At 41.1% G+C, this 18,293-nt stretch overlaps 1 protein-coding gene across 3 annotated transcripts in view; it reads right to left on the reverse strand.

Moving 5' to 3' along the window:
* Meis1 (Meis homeobox 1) overlaps window positions 1-18,293 on the reverse strand; it is a 140,517-nt gene that overhangs the window by 89,936 nt on the left and 32,288 nt on the right. The gene's annotated exons all lie outside the window — the stretch shown is intronic.

Below are 18,293 nucleotides of genomic sequence, written 5' to 3' on the forward strand. Positions count from 1 at the left end.
CCACTGAGATAGGAACCTGGATTAGTTCTAGCTGGCTACAACTCAGCCCAGATAAGGACAGGGCAGCAGTGATAGGCAGCAGGAAGGAATTTGAGGAAGTGACAAGAAATGCCTGCCACTCACCATAAAGCAAGTTTCCCACAAAGTGGTCTGGGAGGTGACATACTGATGGATACTCAGAAAATGCAGATAAATGCAGGGTAGGGAGGCAGCCACAAACAATTCACACCCTTGCCAAACCCTTCATCAGCCAATGGCAAGAAAGAGGGCAGTCTCTCCCCACCACACATGCATTTCTCCCTCATCCAGCTGTGAGGTCCAGGTGCCCTTCTGCACTGGCACCAGGATACCTGGAGCAGCAGGTTCATTCTGCTTTTTTTCTAAAGTGTGAACTCAGAATCGCCAGCAATCCTTGGGATGTTGTTCCTACAGTGTTTCAGGTTGCACTCTTCCTGTGCCTAGGAAGGCTACCTACCATGGTCACAAATAACCTTGCGGCACTGTCATCTGCTGAGCAATGGACATCACAATAACCTGAGATGGCATCTGCCATGGCAAATGTTTCCAATTGCTCTTTGTGGTCGTTCTATAGTAAAGTGGAAGTCAGGAAGCAGTTATTTCCCGAAGAAGTTTATAAATAAAGAAACCGGACAAAGGAGAACAGGACTCTTCCGATGTTTTTGTAAAACAGGAAGAAAGGAAGAAATCTCCTTTGATTACATATGATGTAACTTTCTTTCTTGAAACTTTTAATTTTCCCTCAGATTATCTGTTCTCAGTAAAAATCTATCTGGTATGTGTAAAAAACAACCATTAAAATTTGTATTTTGAGCTAGACTACAAGTTCAAAGAGTTTTACAAAAAGTATATTCTGTGTTCTTTTTTCAATGTTTATATATTCATATATACATATATATGTATACACACATATACATATATATATATACATATACATATATATATGTGTATATATATATATATATATATATATATATATATATATATGACATACACCAGAATAGAGTGATTCCTATTACAGATGGTTGTAAGCCACCATATAGCTGCTGGAAATTGAACACAGGTCCTCTAGAAGAGAAGTCAGAAGTCAGTGCTCTTAACCACCCCAGCCCCTCTGCATTCTTAAATAATACCAAATAGTAGATTGTGTAAAAAGAAGGCACTGGTCTACATCTCAGTAATAGCAGCCAATGCCAACATCCCATAATACTTCAGACTCTGACCTCTGATTGAGATCCTGTTATTGCAAACTACCCTAACTTTTTATGTAAAGAGAAATTCAAGTCACTAGTATGCCATAAACTTCCTGGGGGTCACAGTAGTTAGCAGGCCATATGTCCAAGAAAAATATTTCAATCCAGTACATTTTTACTCAGAACTATTTGAAAGCACACTAAATAGGAAACAATTAGAATTACATTTACTGACCATCAAATATTAGCATTAAATTATTAGTTGCATTAGTGGCTTCCATTTACATTAAACTTGCAAAGTATACATACCCTTATTTTCATTCTATGAACATCTGAATTTTTTTTTCCTGCATGCATATCTAATCATTTGCTTACCTCTTATCACTCCAGGAACCTAGAGTTCTTAATTCCGTGGATTTCCACAGGGCAAGAATCTAGGCCACTGTTTATGCACGGAAATCAATTCAGCCATCACTATACTCTGCTTCAAAACAACATTTTAAGAGCAAAAGTTGAAGCTGGAGCCAAAGTACTCCTGCACTAAATGAAAAGTGCAGTGGGGGTTTAAAGAGCAAATAGGGCAGGCCACTGAGGCCTGATGCCCCACCACGTGGAGTCCCTAATGGCTCCAGGGTCCTGGATTTAAACCTGGAACTAAGATACTATGCCAGAAAAAAAGTGCCAGTTACCACACACACACACACACAATGCACTGATGCAAATGCTCAGTGGATCCGTTTTATCTCCTTGCTCCTAGTGAAACCACACTAAGCAATCACACTTTAATGTTTTAATTAGAACCAGAAAGAACACTGCTATTCTGTTGCATGTTTTTCTTAAACAAGATCTTCATCTGTGAAACACAATCTTATAATAACATGATAGTTTCAAAGGAACTCATATTATTGAGTACCATAAATCATAGAAACAGTGCTGGGTTCTCCTAAGACTATATTCATTCTACTACTTATGCCATTGGCAGATTAGAACAATTGGTGAAAATGTACATTTAAAAAAAAAAGCTATAAAAAGCTTTTAAACCAAATCCTTTCTCCACTGCCAAAATAAAGGCAAATAAAGAAAAAACTGGCAAAAGATATATTTTTTTAGGATTACTTAGCATAGCAAATATGATATTTGCATCCTGCAGCAGAGCATTTTCCTTAAACTATTATTTATAACCCTTATCAGCCTCACGGCAAGTCAGATCTCTTCTGGAAAAGAGTCAAGGTCAACAAGAACTCGCATCTTCTGTATCTTTAACTTGTGATTACTACTGACATTCAACGGTGCAATAAACCTGAAGTCTGCCAAATGTTCCCAAGAACCAGGTGATCCAGAAGCTATCAGAGCATATGGCCATTGCCAGGTAATCAAACCATCAAATTATGACTTGAGTACACTTGCTTATAGAAGCAAACACCAGTGGATTATGAATGATGATTGCCACCCCCTCATGAGAGCAACAAGAAGGGAGAAGTTTGTGAGGACACTTACGAGACTTTCTCACCAGAAACGACACGTCCCCTAAAGAGCATAGCGCCATATAAATTTTTTTTTCTGTTTAAGATCAGTTTTTATGTAAGTCAGCACAGCATGGCTTTTACTGTGCTATCCAGGTTCCTGAGCCTAGATCTCTCTCTTGGCTTAAAAAAAAACAACTCTAAAGTTATGTGCATATCTACCTAGAACTGTGTGGCATCACTCCTTTAAACCAGTGTGCCACCACATTTTAAAAAAAAATTATTCATTTTAACTTGAGAGGTGCTAGAATTTGCTCAATATGTTCAATTCTAGAACCTCTGATATTTAAACAGAAGCTATGAGTTCTTTCAAATCTGCCACAAGGTTCACTGATATCAACAGGAGCCATGCATTTAGGTCAAGGCAGCACGGGGCTCCATGCCATATCTGACTTAAAGATTAAAAATAGAGCCTGTTCTAGCTGCAGAGTAAGAATCCATGAAAGCTGAGGCTTCCATCTGAGGAATGAAAATTAAACCTAAGGGCTGGGATTGGCATCTAAGACAGTGGCCCTGATCCACAATACGCAAACTATTGCGTGCACTTCAACTGTGAAAGAGCAAACCAAGAAAAAAAATTAATAAAGAGTGTAGAAAATATTCTTGATGTATAACAGTGATGCTTCCATCTGTCTCTTGGTGCAAAACTTGTAACATTTCATCTTTTAGTCAAGCCATTCCTACTTGCAAGCTCACTCACTCCTAACAGCATGGAGACACCTAGGAACAAAGGAAAGGATAATCCTTCCAAAAGCATGGAAATCCTTTACCTGGGAATACAACCAACCCGAAAAGCCAAGCAAAGACTCTAAATATACAAAACACACTATGCTTAAACAGACCTTTCCATATAGTCATACTAAGTCCCAGGGATAAAGTTTGAGTCAAATTCTAACTGCTTCAATATTTTAAAAAGTATCATCCTTTTTTCTCTTTAACATTTTGGCACAAAAATGTAATCAGTTGAATCAGCAGGCAAAGCCCTATACCATCTCCATCCTGGATTCTGCTAGACTTGGGGAGGTAATGTGAAGATTCAGCATAAGAGTCAACGTTGGTTGTAGGCAGGAAGTGGATGAGGCTGTACAGCCCTGGGATGCCCATTGGCAAAGCACTGACTCCAGAATTTGCAGGAAACACTCATCAGCCAGTTGTCAAACAGGGGCGGGGGTGGGGGGGGTCACCTAATCTTCTGAGCTGATGAAATGAGTCACTGAACTCCCATGAGAACTTGACAAGTCTCTTTCTGCCCAGGCCCTGGACCCAATCGCCAAAGCCAGAGACTTCTCCATGAGACTGCAGTATAGAGGGGCAGCAGAGAGCTGGAGTGCACCCCCAGGAAGGGCTGGAAAGGGTCAGTATTGCCCATTAGGGTACTGAGTAAAGGCAGCTGGTTCTCTGGGTGATCCTTTTCTACAGACCTGAGGGCTACACAATGAAGTTGGGTTGGTGGTGTACACCATTATTCTCAGCACATGACATGCAGAGGCAGGCCAACTTCTGTGAAAATTCAAGGCCAGCCTAGACTACAGAGTGAATTCTAGGATAGCCAATGCAATGTACAGAGACACTGTCTCAAAACAAAACAAACAAAACAAAACAAAACAAAACAAAACAAAACAGCAGAAGAGAATAGGAGAAAGAGAGATGGCTCAGCAGGTAAAGGCACTTGCCACCAAGCCTGACATTGTGAATTCAATCTCAGAAAACCCACATGGTGGAAGGAGAGAATGAACGGACTCAAACAAGTTGCTCTCTGCCCTCCACACACACAAGGTGAACGCACCATTACCTTGACAAAACAAGTAAGAGTGAAAAGATTAAGAAAAAGAAGGTCTGGAGGTAACAGAGGCAGTAGGGGAGGGGGAGTACTCAATGGAATCCTTGCATCCCAGTCTGAGATCTTGGTGTCATTTCTGACCTGTCACCATGTGTGCAAGGTCTCTCAGTCTAGCCCAGTCCTTCCCCACTTCCAGACCCGTCCTCTGCTTTAGTGCAGACTTGGTACATTTGAACTGCCAGGCTACTGCCAGCCTTCCTGTGCCTTAATCCCTCCTTTACTGGGTCCTGAATTGAGTCCCAACTAGAATGTATTCAGGGGCACCTGATTGCTTCTTAAATAAATACCAGAAGTGTTAGGAGGCTTTTGGGGGCCTTTTTCCTGGGTGTTATCACCTCTTAGGCCTTCCATCAGATGCATCCTTTCTTCTATCCTGACCAGTGCTCCTGATGACAGTTCCTATGTTATGCTGTGTAGCTGCCTTTATGCAAAGGCATACTTGCCTCTCATACTTTATGCATCTGTCCCATCTTCATATCAGCAGCTCACTCTGTTAGAGGAGCTAGATGAGCAATCGTGTTTCTTTCCCTAGGGCCAATTCTGGGAAATGAAGTAGTTGCCAAAAACAAAGGCACTACTGAAAGACCAATGTGTGAGTTCCACTCAGGCTTCACAAGAATGCTTGCCACAGAAAGACAGAAGCCAGGCTGTCCCCAGACCAATGGGACTGCATCTTTGTTAGTCCCCTGCATCACACTGGGCTTGTTCATTCTTACATCTTCTCTGGCTCTAGGTGAACTGTTGGCTTTCCCACTGAGTCTTCAGAATGCTCACATCTTACCACATCGTTGGCATGTACAATCCATGTTCACTTTGTGCTCACTAACTTAGTGAACAAACCAGATTTGGTAGTGCACACCTTTAATACCAGCACTTGGAACGCAGAAGCAGTCAAATCTCCAAGTTCTGGGCCATCCTAGTCTACAGCAAGAGTTCCAAGATGACCAAGGATACAGAAAGAAATTTTGTTTGGAAAAAAAAAAAAAGTGAACAAGATTGTTTTCACCTCTCCTACACCCGTTCATAAGCTTCAAATCCCCAGTAGCAAACAATTCCATCTATTTGCGTTAAAATGTGTTCCTTTTACGAAAGTGGATGTTCTTGGTGCTAAAATGTTGTAATCTGAATACCCATAATCCAAATTTTATTGGATAAAATATTAACTACAGATTTTCCCTTTTATAGACCTAAGATGTCCCTTAGCATCTCAATCTCTCTGGCTCCATTAACCTGTCTCTAGGCAACAGAATGACAAGAATGTTATTATTCCCTTGCTTGGCCCCAGGTAGGGGGAAAAGAATTTGAAGTATGAAGCTGACACTCCAGGAAATGATCAGAAGGAGATAGACAAGTGGGGAAAGCCCTCCTGGTATCACAAGATAATGAACACCTTAGTCACCTTAAGACAATGGCCAAAGGAGACAACTGCCATATTGAGACAGGGTGGCAACTGTAAAGGTGTGACTGGGCGTGAACTGCACACCTAGTCAGGTCAAGGAATAGCATAGTTATGGGGTGATTTTACATTTGTAGCACTGAGATAGGAGGTGAGGGGATTAGGAGGAGTCATGCAGATGTTGAGGGTGTCACTGGCCCTCATACACACAGGGCTCCTTGCGAGAGGACATGAGGAGAATTTCTTTCTGATATCAATTCCTGTCATTCTGAGTCAACTGCCATGATACTATAAATCTTGTAGCATAATGTGTTTCACACATGCTCCAAGGTGTTAGATCAGTGGTATATTAACTGCCAACTTCTATCTATTATACATTATTGTATATTACATATTTTTCTGTCTCTCTTAAAGACTAGCAACTTCTCCTCTGTGTCTTTCTTTCAAGAATGGGGCCCATACCAGACTGAACTCTACCTGACTGTGCTGCTGAGAATGGCTTTGATTTTCTGTTCCTTCTATCTTCACCACCCCAATGCTGGGGTGAAAGGCACGCATGACAATCCAACACCCAGCTTCATGCAGTGCCAGCAATGGCTCCCTGGGCTTCATAAGCGCTAGGTAAGTACTCTTCCAACCAAGCTACAGTCCCAGTACCAAACCTTTTTGACTTACATACTTTCTTAAAGTTTAATATAGATGATACCAACGTATGGTTAAACTAATGATTTCTCATCTTTTCAGGTGTGGGAATGTGGTACATGTTCAATAGATTCCACATGTCATGTATGGATCTTTTCCTGGGCTAGTGATGTGTGGCAATATACTGTCTCACAATGTTAGTCAGTAGCAGTGAGTTGTATTTCTCAGTCAGCCTTCAGAACAGGAAGATAAGCAACTGATATCCTAGAATGTGTGATGTTATGAAGCTATGATGTGCAGAAGGGTAGGTACACTAGAAACATTGTTTATTTTTTTATTATTTTCCATTTAAGGTTGAGTTAATCAGGTCATATCCCATTGTACATGAAGAAACATCTACATATGTTTTTAGCCCAAGGTGTCAAAGTGTAAAAAGAATGTCAAGGTATTATAAACACCTTTGAATAGGAGAACTCAAGGGCAGAGTCAACTGAAACAAATGAAGTTCTATAGAGAACACATTGATCAAAAGCTGACTTTTAGTAACAAATCTATAAAGAAATTAGATAATTTATGCATTTTCTTTTCAATTCCCTTTCCTTAAAAATATATTATGCTGACAGTCTGGGATATTTTTAGGTCAATTTGACACAATCTTGACTCATCTGGGAAGAGGGACTTTTAGTTGAGAAAATGCCTCCATAAGATGTACCTGTAGGCAAGTCAGTAGTGTATTTTCTTAATTACTGATTGATGTAGGAGAACCCAGCCCACTGGAGGCAGTGCAGACCATGGGCTGGTGGTCCTGGGTGTTATAAGAAAGCAATCTTAGCAAGTCATGGGGAGAAAGCTAGTATGTAGCACTACTCCACGGCTTCTGCTTCAGTTTCTGCCTTTAGGTTCATGCCCTGTTTGAGTTCCTGCCTTGATGTATGTCTGTCAGGGCTGGAGTGTGACCCAAGAATGGTAAACTGAAAACTATCCTTTCCTCTGCAACTTGCTTTTTGTCACAGTCATTGTCATTGTCATGGTCATGGTCACAGCAATAGAAACCCCAAAACAGTGACTAAATTTGAAGACTTGCTGTAGAGCATCTTGTCTTCTTTTTATGATATAGAAGTAAGTAAAAAGGAGCTGAACAGCAGTTTGTTGTGCACAATGTCTAGAAGGGAATGTAGATGAGTTAATATTGATAAATGGGAGAAAGCCAAAGCTAACTGTGCTAATCAGATAGAACACTTTCAGGTTAAGTAATTATGGAAATTTATCTGCAAGACTGAACTAATCCACAAAGTCAGACATGGGCAAAACCCAACTTCACCAAATGCACTTCAGGGACCAATCAATACAAGAGGCAGACCACGCTACATCTTTTTAAGGAAATTGTTTATTGTTTGGAGTATTGTTGTTGTTGTTGGCTAGGTAGGTCAACAGCCAAAATCTCTGCTACCATTTTTAATCAATGCTAGCATTCATAGGAGGGAAGAGAGATGAACTTGGGGACAGAGCTAAATATCACACCCCAGGGGAGGAAACTGTATCTGCTACTAGGAAGGGCAAAGGGCATAAGGGCATCCTCCTAGGGTAACATTGTTACTCTTCTTCCTGTTTCAGAATTCACCCTGCAATGCTGTGGCTGTCTCCACCCATTAAGTGGCACAGACAGTGTCCAGGAGTGCAAGTAGGCAGAACGAAGAATCACACATAGAGTGGTTTACAGCACATCCCAACTACCATTGACTTCTGATAGCCTCCCATTAATTCTTTCCCTGATTGGGCCCTCAAACTGCATCGTTGAGACAAGTGGCATTTTGGTATCTATTTATACTTTGATAGATTTCGGTCTGAAATTACCCAGAAGCAATCAGTCTAGAATGGGAATATAGTACATTTGAGGTTTAAAAGCAGTCCTCTTTAATAAGAAAGTACCCATTCATAGCTATATCACTGCAACTGTGCAGGGCAGAGGAGACTTAAAGATGATGAATACACAGTCCCTTCCAAGGAAGCCTGGGAAGATTGACCCATAAACTGCTCACCTCGACATATGATAAAGAACAACAACATGAGATCCTGGGAGAGAGCTGAAGAGGGTCAGATGCTCCACCCCAGGGGTCGGGGGATAAGTCCCGCAGATAATTCTTCAGCTCTCTGACCGGGAACCTCTACAGTTAGAACTAAGGGGATATAACTAGCTAGAACTAGAAAGATCATCATCTTACTCTGAGCCTCACTAATCTCTAACTGGAATTTGTATTTTCTTCAACACTGTATGCAGGCAAGTTACAAACCCCATAACTTTTAGCCGTCCCCATGACTTGTTCCCAGTAGCAATCATATTACATATGTGCCTGTTACAAACACAGTATCACATACTCTACCTTCATCACTGCTTCAAAAGTAGATTAGACAAAGGAATTACTGATAGACCTTATTAGTGAATGCATATTAAAGATAGCACTTACATGGCTATATTAGAAAATTTAAAATAATGGGATTTCAGTACAAGTAGTGCCCCCATCTAATCCTGCATATTTTATATATTAGTAAAAAATATTATTCTGTCAAAGTTATCTACTGGCTTCATTGGACTGCCAAAAGGATTCAACCAAGATGTCAAAATCCCCTGAAGAAGGTCAGTCTGAGTTGACAGCCAGGTTACTAACGGTAACTAAGAACGATGAACCCCGGTCTCAGACTCGTTCCCCAGGGCTGGGCCATCAGTACATGGAGGACTCAGCACAGTCATAGCTCCCAAGAATACCCAGTACTTAGTGACCATTTTACTACTATGTGCTTGATTTTCTTGGTAGCACACACAAGCTTCCTAAGGACAAACACAATGAATGACTTGCTCACCCCCGTAGCTCACACCTAACACCTAACAGGAAGAACTTAATCATCTTTGATGAATTGACTAGACCTTTACACCTCGGTTCCTAAATACAGCCCCTGATAATGTCTTGATGTGTCTGCAGGACAGACTATAATTCTAAGCTCATTTTTTCTCCTTGGGCTATGTTAAAGGGACACATCTCTAATATTAACTTCCTCACTTGTACCTTGCCAAGAATGACATGGTGTGTAGAATCTACACCTGGAACAATGGATTCTCTCCTCATTCATTTTTCTTGGGTAGAAACCACACCATGGGTTTAAACTGTGCCAGGCTGTGTGGTGGCCTTGAAACATTCAGGAAAGCCAACCTAAAGAACAAGTTTCTTCCTTTCTTTTCTTTTTTTTTTTTTCCCCAGTTTAAGACCCAGAGCAGAGTTACAGGGGAAGGAACAAGAGAAAAGAAAAGCCTTACCCAGGGACTGGATTGAATAATTAGAACTTTAGACCTGATATTTTCAAGCTAAGAGAAACATTTTTTCTTGCTTGCATAAAATAGTAAAATTTATTTCATTAATGAGTGCCAAAAATATTCTCTCTATGCAAGGTGTTTTTGAAAAAATACCTTAAAGCTTAGAAAAGAAAGAGCAGAATATTATAAGTATAAAATAACAGATCCACCACAGTAGAAAATACACTCTGCTCTTATTGGACCACCAATCTCTCTTAGTAAGCAAGAAGTACTCTTTAATTTACAGAAGAGCAAAACAAAGCAGTCGACTCTTCTTTTAAAAGGCTTCAGCTTCTGGCTGCCAAGCTCGAGAATGCATTGCTCTAAGAGCATATGAGTGATTCTTTACCAGCCCATTTCCCTTATTGAAAACTAGTGCATGACTCTAGGAAGACAAAGTAACCAGAGGCGCCACAGAGCTTGTGTGTTATATCAGAGTGGGTAAGCCATGCTATAACCCTGGCCCCTTAAAAGCAACAGCAACACAACACCAATGTACAACGTGCAGCAATAACCGTCTACTCAGATAACACAGGCCAGCGTCAGCAGCACATTCTGTGACATCACATTCTGAGCATCCTATTCAATCCAAACCAGAAGGAAAACCGAACTGTGTCTCGAGGCACATTTAATTAACAGTGTCTCTTCTGAGTGGCAAAAACTGAGATATAGAACCTGGCAAGAAATACAGAGTGAGTTCACCCATAAATAAAAATGAACAATCAACAAGAAGCTAAGAAATGGCCCTGGTGACTAATGTCCTGCCTTGGCCAGTCGAGGGTCAGACCCATTCAAGCCCAGTCACAGGAGAATGGAAGCAGTGAGGTCAATCAAAGGCAAGCTGAAACTTCAGCTATCTAACTGACCTTCAGAGCTCGGGACAAATTGCTATCAGTCAATGTCAACTAATGACAGGAGCTCTCTGGCTAATCAATTGTTCTAAAAATGATCAAGAAAACTACTCACAGGACAGCTCATTTTCACATCAATGCCTGTGAAGTATGAAAAGCTCATTTTTTTTTTGAGTTTTTAATAAGCTCATAAGTAAAGCAGTTACTTGGTAACAGAGGTCACCTTACAGAGAAAGACAGAACCTTTGTCTGTCTTTCACATATTCTTTTATTACCATATTATAGTAAAAAATATGCCATGGATATGCCAGAGGGCTACATAATAAAGAAGGTAACATTCCATTCACTTGTGAGACAGGGATCTGGTAAAGGGAACTCTGTGGCTCTGACCATAATTCCAAGTGCATTTTTTTGGTTGTTTAAGATGAAAAACAATGACCTCCAGTTTACCAGAGATCTTTTCTAATAGGCAGGAGAGGCCCTTTTAGTGAAAATGCTTACAGCCAAGTTCGTGCCATAAAAGTTACTGCTTAAGAGGTGAAGAGATGTTTCTTTTAGATACTGTGCTTTTGTGATGAATAAATCAAGCAAACAGAGAAAAGAGAAGGATCAGTCACGTAGCTGGGTCAGCAAAAGGAAAAGAAAGTGCGCCACAACGGGTTCTTGGAAAACAACACAGCTAATCTCTCCTGTCTGATAAGTTAATAACATGGTCTCTCTGATAACGGGTACTTGTGGAGAATAATAACTTCCTCTTTTCTTTTTTATACCTGACTTTTCCCACCAGAAAACTGTTCTCCTATCCTGTCTGTCACTACATGTAAAGGTCTGGCCTTAATCTGCACTGGAGTAGCAAGTATAGACAAAACAACAGAGTGGTCACAAGCTGAGGGTCAGAGTTTGTGGGCACAATTCTGTGTTACTTTGTTCTTTTCTCAAAAGTGTTTCAATCAAACCATAGCAGAGAGTCAGAGAGCCACTGCCATCGAAGCAGCCCCAGGAGAGAAGCAATGCTTAAGGAGCAAGTGAGAACTAATATGATCAGTCAGGCATTCCCCTAACAAACTGATGAAGCAAAGAAAGGAAGAAGAGATAAAGGAAGGGAGGAAGGGAGGAAGGGAGGAAGGGAGGAAGGGAGGAAGGGAGGAAGGGAGGAAGGAAGGAAGGAAGGAAGGAAGGAAGGAAGGGNAAGGGAGGAAGGGAGGAAGGGAGGAAGGAAGGAAGGAAGGAAGGAAGGAAGGAAGGGAGGGAGGGAGGGAGGGAGGGAGGAAGGGAGGAAGGGAGGAAGGGAGGAAGGGAGGAAGGGAGGAAGGGAGGAAGGGAGGAAGGGAGGAAGGAAGGATTACGAAGTGTTTCTTCATTTTCTAAGTTAAGAATATTTTGTTTTTTTAAAACCACTTGGATTGTTTTAAAAGATAACTGTTTCTAAACAAGCAGTATTAACTTAATGTTTTCATCTAAAAATTGCAAACAGAGAAGTTTCAGATTACAACCTAAAACTGAGTTGCTACAGCACTTTTTCAAATTAAAATATCTTCTGTGGCCTCAACCACTCTCAAGTTGTCCATAGGAAAGAAATAAAGGAGGGAGGGTAACACTTAAGCCAAGCCATAATTGGAAGTATGTGAAAAATGAAGTGTCAGTTTGGTCAATAAAGGGCAAAGGTCAGGGGGAACTGCAGCCCCAACTCTGCGCGAAATGTGCTCATTAAGACATCCAATCAGAGAGCTCCTTCTCACCTATCCCTTTATTCACAGGACAGCTGACTGTTTCAAATGCATGGGTTTGGGCTGTTATTACTTTTCTTCTTCATGTAAAAAGGCGAGCTGGTATATAAATCCTTGTTCAGTCATCTGGAACACAATGTGGCCCTTCCCCTCCTCCCTCTCTGTCTCCCACCCCCTCTCCCACAACTCTGCCTGCTGGCCTCACTGCTCTAAACAAATGCCTAGAAATCTCCTGCAGTAGTACAGAGACCTGCCCTCTGCCTCTGTTGCCTGAACTCATACAAAAGCTGGGTGGAGGGGATGAGGGCAGTGGGCGGCGTCACAACTATGGATACTGTATGATACAGAAACGGCACAGCTTGTCAGTAATGTCCTCTTTAGAGAGACACACTGCTTTAGCTTTTGTGTTTTTCAATGGCCCTGTTGTTGATTGGAGTCCTGCCCCCGAAGAAGTTCACAAGTAGGGTTTTTTTTGGTTTTGATTTTATTTATTTTTATTTTATGTACATTGGTGATTTGACTGACTGTATGTCTGTGTGAGGGTGTCAGATCCCTTGGAACAGGAGTGGTAGACAGTTGTAAGCTGCCATGTGGATGCTGAGAATTGAACCTGGGTCCTCAGGAAGACCAGCCAGTGCAGTGCTCTTAACCACTGAGCCATCTCTCCAGCCCCTCATAAGTGGGTTTTAGAGTATCCAGTAATCATTGAACTCCTTTCCAGATGAATTGTTTTTCATCGAATTCCAGTCTCAAAATAATACTTTTTCTTTAGACATGTACACACACACACACACACACACATACAAAGGAAAATATGATGAGCTTTAAATGGGAAATGTTCAGCAGGAGAAATATTCTGCCTTGTCTTCTATGCTCTTACTCGAGACTCAGGAAGTCTTTGAAGGTGGGAAGTAGTACAGGCTCTTAATACAGAATACAAATGAATCCTATCAATCACTGTGCTCCCACTGGAACACCACAGCCATCGCTCCTCTTAGAATATAAAGCTAGGTCCTTACTCTCCAGCTCACCAACTCCACCTATTCCATGGCGGAGCTCAGCACCTGACCTGTACAGGCACAGGAGAAGGGTGACTCTATTGGCAACAGAAAGAGGTCTGACAGTCTACTTTCCCATTCACAAGGCACATGAAGATACTGTATGGAATAGTACATGGCAGGAACTTAGGTTCTTAGGTCACACAAACAGTGTTGAGCCTCAATTCATTCACCAACCAATATGTGACCTTTAGGTAACCTCTTAGCTTCTCTGTTCCCCCATGAACTAGTCCACATGATGAGGGAATAGAAAGATATGCCTACCTAACAAAAACCCCTTGCATCCTGCGCTATTATTTTTATCACCAGCTAGGCAGCTCTCTTGACTTTGGAGACATGTCCAAACTCATAATTCTGCCACTCATTACGAAAGCTGCTTGTGAGGCAGAATGGCTGCAGCAAGGAGTTTGGATCTAGTAGGAAGAGGCACTAGGTTGGCTTGGCATTCTACTCCAAACCACTTCCTACAATGGGGCTGTGCTCTGTTCAGCAGGACAACCATGCACAGAAAGATACAAGAAACATATGCAAATGAACACCTGGCAGTGTACACTATCTACAAGCATACCACGCAGGAGTGCTGAGGACACCCCATTCTAACGCACTTGCACTGCCCAGAGTAGAAGGTTGACTTTCACTGTGACCTTCTTGTATATCTCCTCCACTTGCTGTTTCTCCTAAAAAATGGGAAGCTAGCAAACAGCCAAGGGGATAAAACAGAATTTACTCTAATGTCACTGGAAATTCTTTCAAGGAAGTTATAGAACAGACAAAAAAAAAAAAAAAATCAATGTCTTAAAAAAAATAAAAAAAAAAAAAAAAAAAGAAAGAAAAAAAACTTTTCTTATGGTACAATATATTATTATAGTATATAATATATTTATAATACATANCTCTAATGTCACTGGAAATTCTTTCAAGGAAGTTATAGAACAGACAAAAAAAAAAAAAAAATCAATGTCATAGCAACAGCAACAGAATCCCCATCCAAACGACAGACATGAAGCCCTCCCTTCTAAAAGCCAGTTTTAAGGGGTTTCGCTGTTGGAATCAATTTCCAGAAAGGGGTCATGAGTGTTAATGTGAAATGAATGCAGTGGACACAGGAAGAGTTGTCGTAATAAGTAATTTCAATATTGTTATGGTTAAAATATGAAGTGCCCCCTCAGAAGATTCATGTACTAAAGGATTGGTTGTCAGCTGATGGGCATTTGAAAAGTGAATGGACATGAAGACTTAAACCTCATCAATGGAGTGATCTGTTGACAGATCCACAGTTGGATGGATTATTTGGATATGTGGCTTGGTTGGAAGAAGTAGGTCACAGGGCCATGTTCTATATCTTAATTCTGTCCCTTGTCTTCCTGCCTCCTGTCTACCATCAAGTGACACACTGCTACCCCACATGCCCTACCTCATCACACACACACACATGCTCAGACACATGGGATGTACAAGTGAGCAGAATTTTTTCAAGGTTCCAACCCTTGAAGAAGTGAGCCAAAATAAAATAAATCTTTCTTTAAGGCATTGTTTCAAGATGTTTTGATGCAGCAATGGAAGTCCAACATGGACATATTGTACAAATCATGAATTAACATTGAGTCCCTGAATCATAACATATTTGGTATCTTCATAATTATAGACCTTATCCATATTTTCTTTTGAATGCCTACACTTTTATTTATTTATTTATTTATTTATCCTTATGCAAAATTCATCTTAAAATTATTTCATTGATTATAAGTTATTAAGGTGAAAAGGACTAGGTGTTAGAGAATTGCCAAAATTGCCGGACTTCTAAGAAAGTTACTGTACTTTCTGAATGTATCAGGAAGTTAAGATTTTTCTAGATGACTTACTTTCTTGAAGGTTCAAAAATACAGGACTCATATGAAATGTACATAGGTGTTTAGTACCTACAAGGCTACTTAACAGACTGACAAAGCTTAAGGGACTTTTTATATGTCTGTCTGTCTGTCTGTCTGTCTGTCTATTGACCCATTTATTTATTTTGTTTTACAGCTACCCTAATGAACTGATAAAAACAAAACAAAAACAAAAAAAAAAAACAACTAACAATAAGTCCAATTCAAATAATGCAGTGAGGAAAGTTTTGAAGTATGTCCTGCTCCTGCCTGTGAGGGAAACACTTCTTTGGGAATGTTCTTGACAGATTTAGTTATTTCTTTCTATTGGGTATGTATGAGGCCATATTTATGGATTTATAAATCTTTTGAAGAGGACTGTTAGTTATTCAGTTGACTGAAATGGACTCAAACTGTGTAAATAACTATTTAAGATGTGTATGATGAACCAAACGCTGCCACTGCTTCCACTCCCGTGCCTGCCAGAAGAGGCAGAAAGGGAAAGCATGCAGATGCCACATTTAATCCGGATGCTGCACAAAAGCTCAGCTCCACAGGTCTCAGGGATAAGAAAACAGGTTTAGGAGGGTCCTGGTTAGCATGGAAATGCCCGCACACAGGTTGTGTTAGCAACACTTTCAGGGGGCACTCTGCATTCAGCAGGGATAACCTCATGGTGCCAAAGAAAAGCCACCAGAAAAGCACGGAAGACTAAAGGTTATGCCTCCTCTTCCTGCGGCTACATTAGCAGGAGGCAGGGCTCAGCACAGAGAACGGCTTGCTCTCGGTGCTGTGCGGGTAATCAGCTTTGGATCTTTGGTGGACAGGTGAGGGAAAGGGTGGGATGAGAAGACCTTACATGCAGGAAGTTGGTGGCAGGTTGGTCTGCACTGCGCAGGGACCTCCACACATCCTGAACCTTATCTGTCTCGTATTGACGTCCTCTACTTTGTCTGGCACCAGGGTGGATTTTAGTCGCTTTTTGAAATTTTAAAGTTTATTTTTATTTACGTGTTTGTGTATGTGCTAGCTCATCTGTATGTGTACGGTACTCAAGGAAGCCAGAAAAGGGTGTCAGGTTCCCTGGAACCAGAGGTAGAGGAGGTTATGAGCTGTTTAATATGGGTGCTGGGAATGGAACCCAGGTCTTCTGTAAGGGTATCAGTGCTCTTAACCACGTGAGCCATGTCTCCAAGCCCAGGTTGTTTTCAAGTGATTCAGCCAAGATCATTCAAAGGAGATCTTGAATGATCTTGAAACAGCAGGAGTAGGAAGCTAGTCCCATACAGGGTGTGTGGCTCCTGAAGATATGCGCTCACCACTGTCTGTGCTCATCACTGGTCCAATGTAAGAAACATGCAAACTCCTAATTTCTGGTCCCAGCTATGGGCAGAGGGGGCAGGGGATAGTGTTGGATCTTTGTCCTTCAAAAGCCTCTGACTGTGTTTGGGAAAACTTGTGCATTCCAGTCCTAAATTCTCACACTCTTCCACAGCCTGTGAGCTTTTCCACCTTGGGTAAACGACCTGCTGATCCTTAGATGATATGTGTTTTTTAAAAGCAAGAAATGAAAGTAAAAACGAAGCAAACAGAACGCTAGGCTGTGACCCCTGTAGCAGCTCTGGGCTGTAGGAAAAAGAATTTAGATTGCATTCACCCCTTTTGGAGAACTCATAGTGTAAAGTGGAATTGTTCAGATAGAAAGTGCTGACACTACCCTCGCTTTGAACAGCGATGCTGGAACACAAAAAGGCACACTTGGAAGAGAAAAAGAAAGGCCTCTCGGATTTATACTGCATATCATTTCCCAGTAAAAGTCAGAGGTCAAAGGTTACCTGCTGCTACCTCAGCTCTAGGCTGCCTCACTATTCCAGCCTCCATTTTTACTAGGCTTCTACTCCTGATGAAGTCAGCAAAAAAATTTTTGGAACAATAAAATGTCTCCAGTGCTCAATTTGCAGAAGTTATTTCTGAGGCGAGGGGAACACCACACATATGCCTTTAAAAACAAACAAACAAACAAACAAACAAAAACAACCCTTGCTCCTGGATTCCAATCAATCATGCTAAATCCATTGTAGACTATGCAGCTCTAATTGGTGTCTCCCAATTAAGTTACAAGACTAAATTCCTTTCTTGCTGAATAACACTCCAGTAAAAATAAATAAATAAATAAAATTAAAAAAATTAAAAAATCACAAAATCAAATTTTAAAATTGCACCTACTGTGGACTCAGGGGCAACGTTCATAGTCAGATACAAACTTTTTAACTTTAATTTCATTAATTGCACACAAAATTCTTAGGAGCAAGGCTCTCCCCTAAAACCTTTAGCTATTGAGTCTCCTTGATGCTGAAGACTACTATGATGTGTAAGCCTTATTTTTCACTTGTTATCGTAAAGCACGTATGTCCATGAGCACCCCCTGTGTAGACACAAATATGCTTCCAAAGAGTGACACAAAGGATGTGGCTTCCCTCCTGTGTCTCATCTGGCTTGCAATGAAGCTACACATCCAAGAGAGTCAAATAAATCAAACCAGAAAAAAATGGCCCCGGTGCAGAGGGAAACCTACCATAGGTTGTCAAACTGCCTTCTAAGAATTACCCCCAACACACACACTCTACTTTTGGGAATGCTGGGATCAAACTAAGGGCCACGTGCTTGCAAGGTAAACCCTCTACCATTGAGGTAGGTGGCCAGCTCTTTCTAAGGATCTTAAGATGACAGTGTTTATTTGGACTCTTCATGGATGCTTCTTCCTGGTCCCTTGGAGAGGGCCCAAGGATGCCACAGCAGGGCTATCTGGGCATATTTGAATTCCTCCTATA

This window comes from Mus caroli, chromosome 11 (assembly GCF_900094665.2).
Source record: "Mus caroli chromosome 11, CAROLI_EIJ_v1.1, whole genome shotgun sequence".
Lineage (NCBI taxonomy): Eukaryota > Metazoa > Chordata > Mammalia > Rodentia > Muridae > Mus > Mus caroli.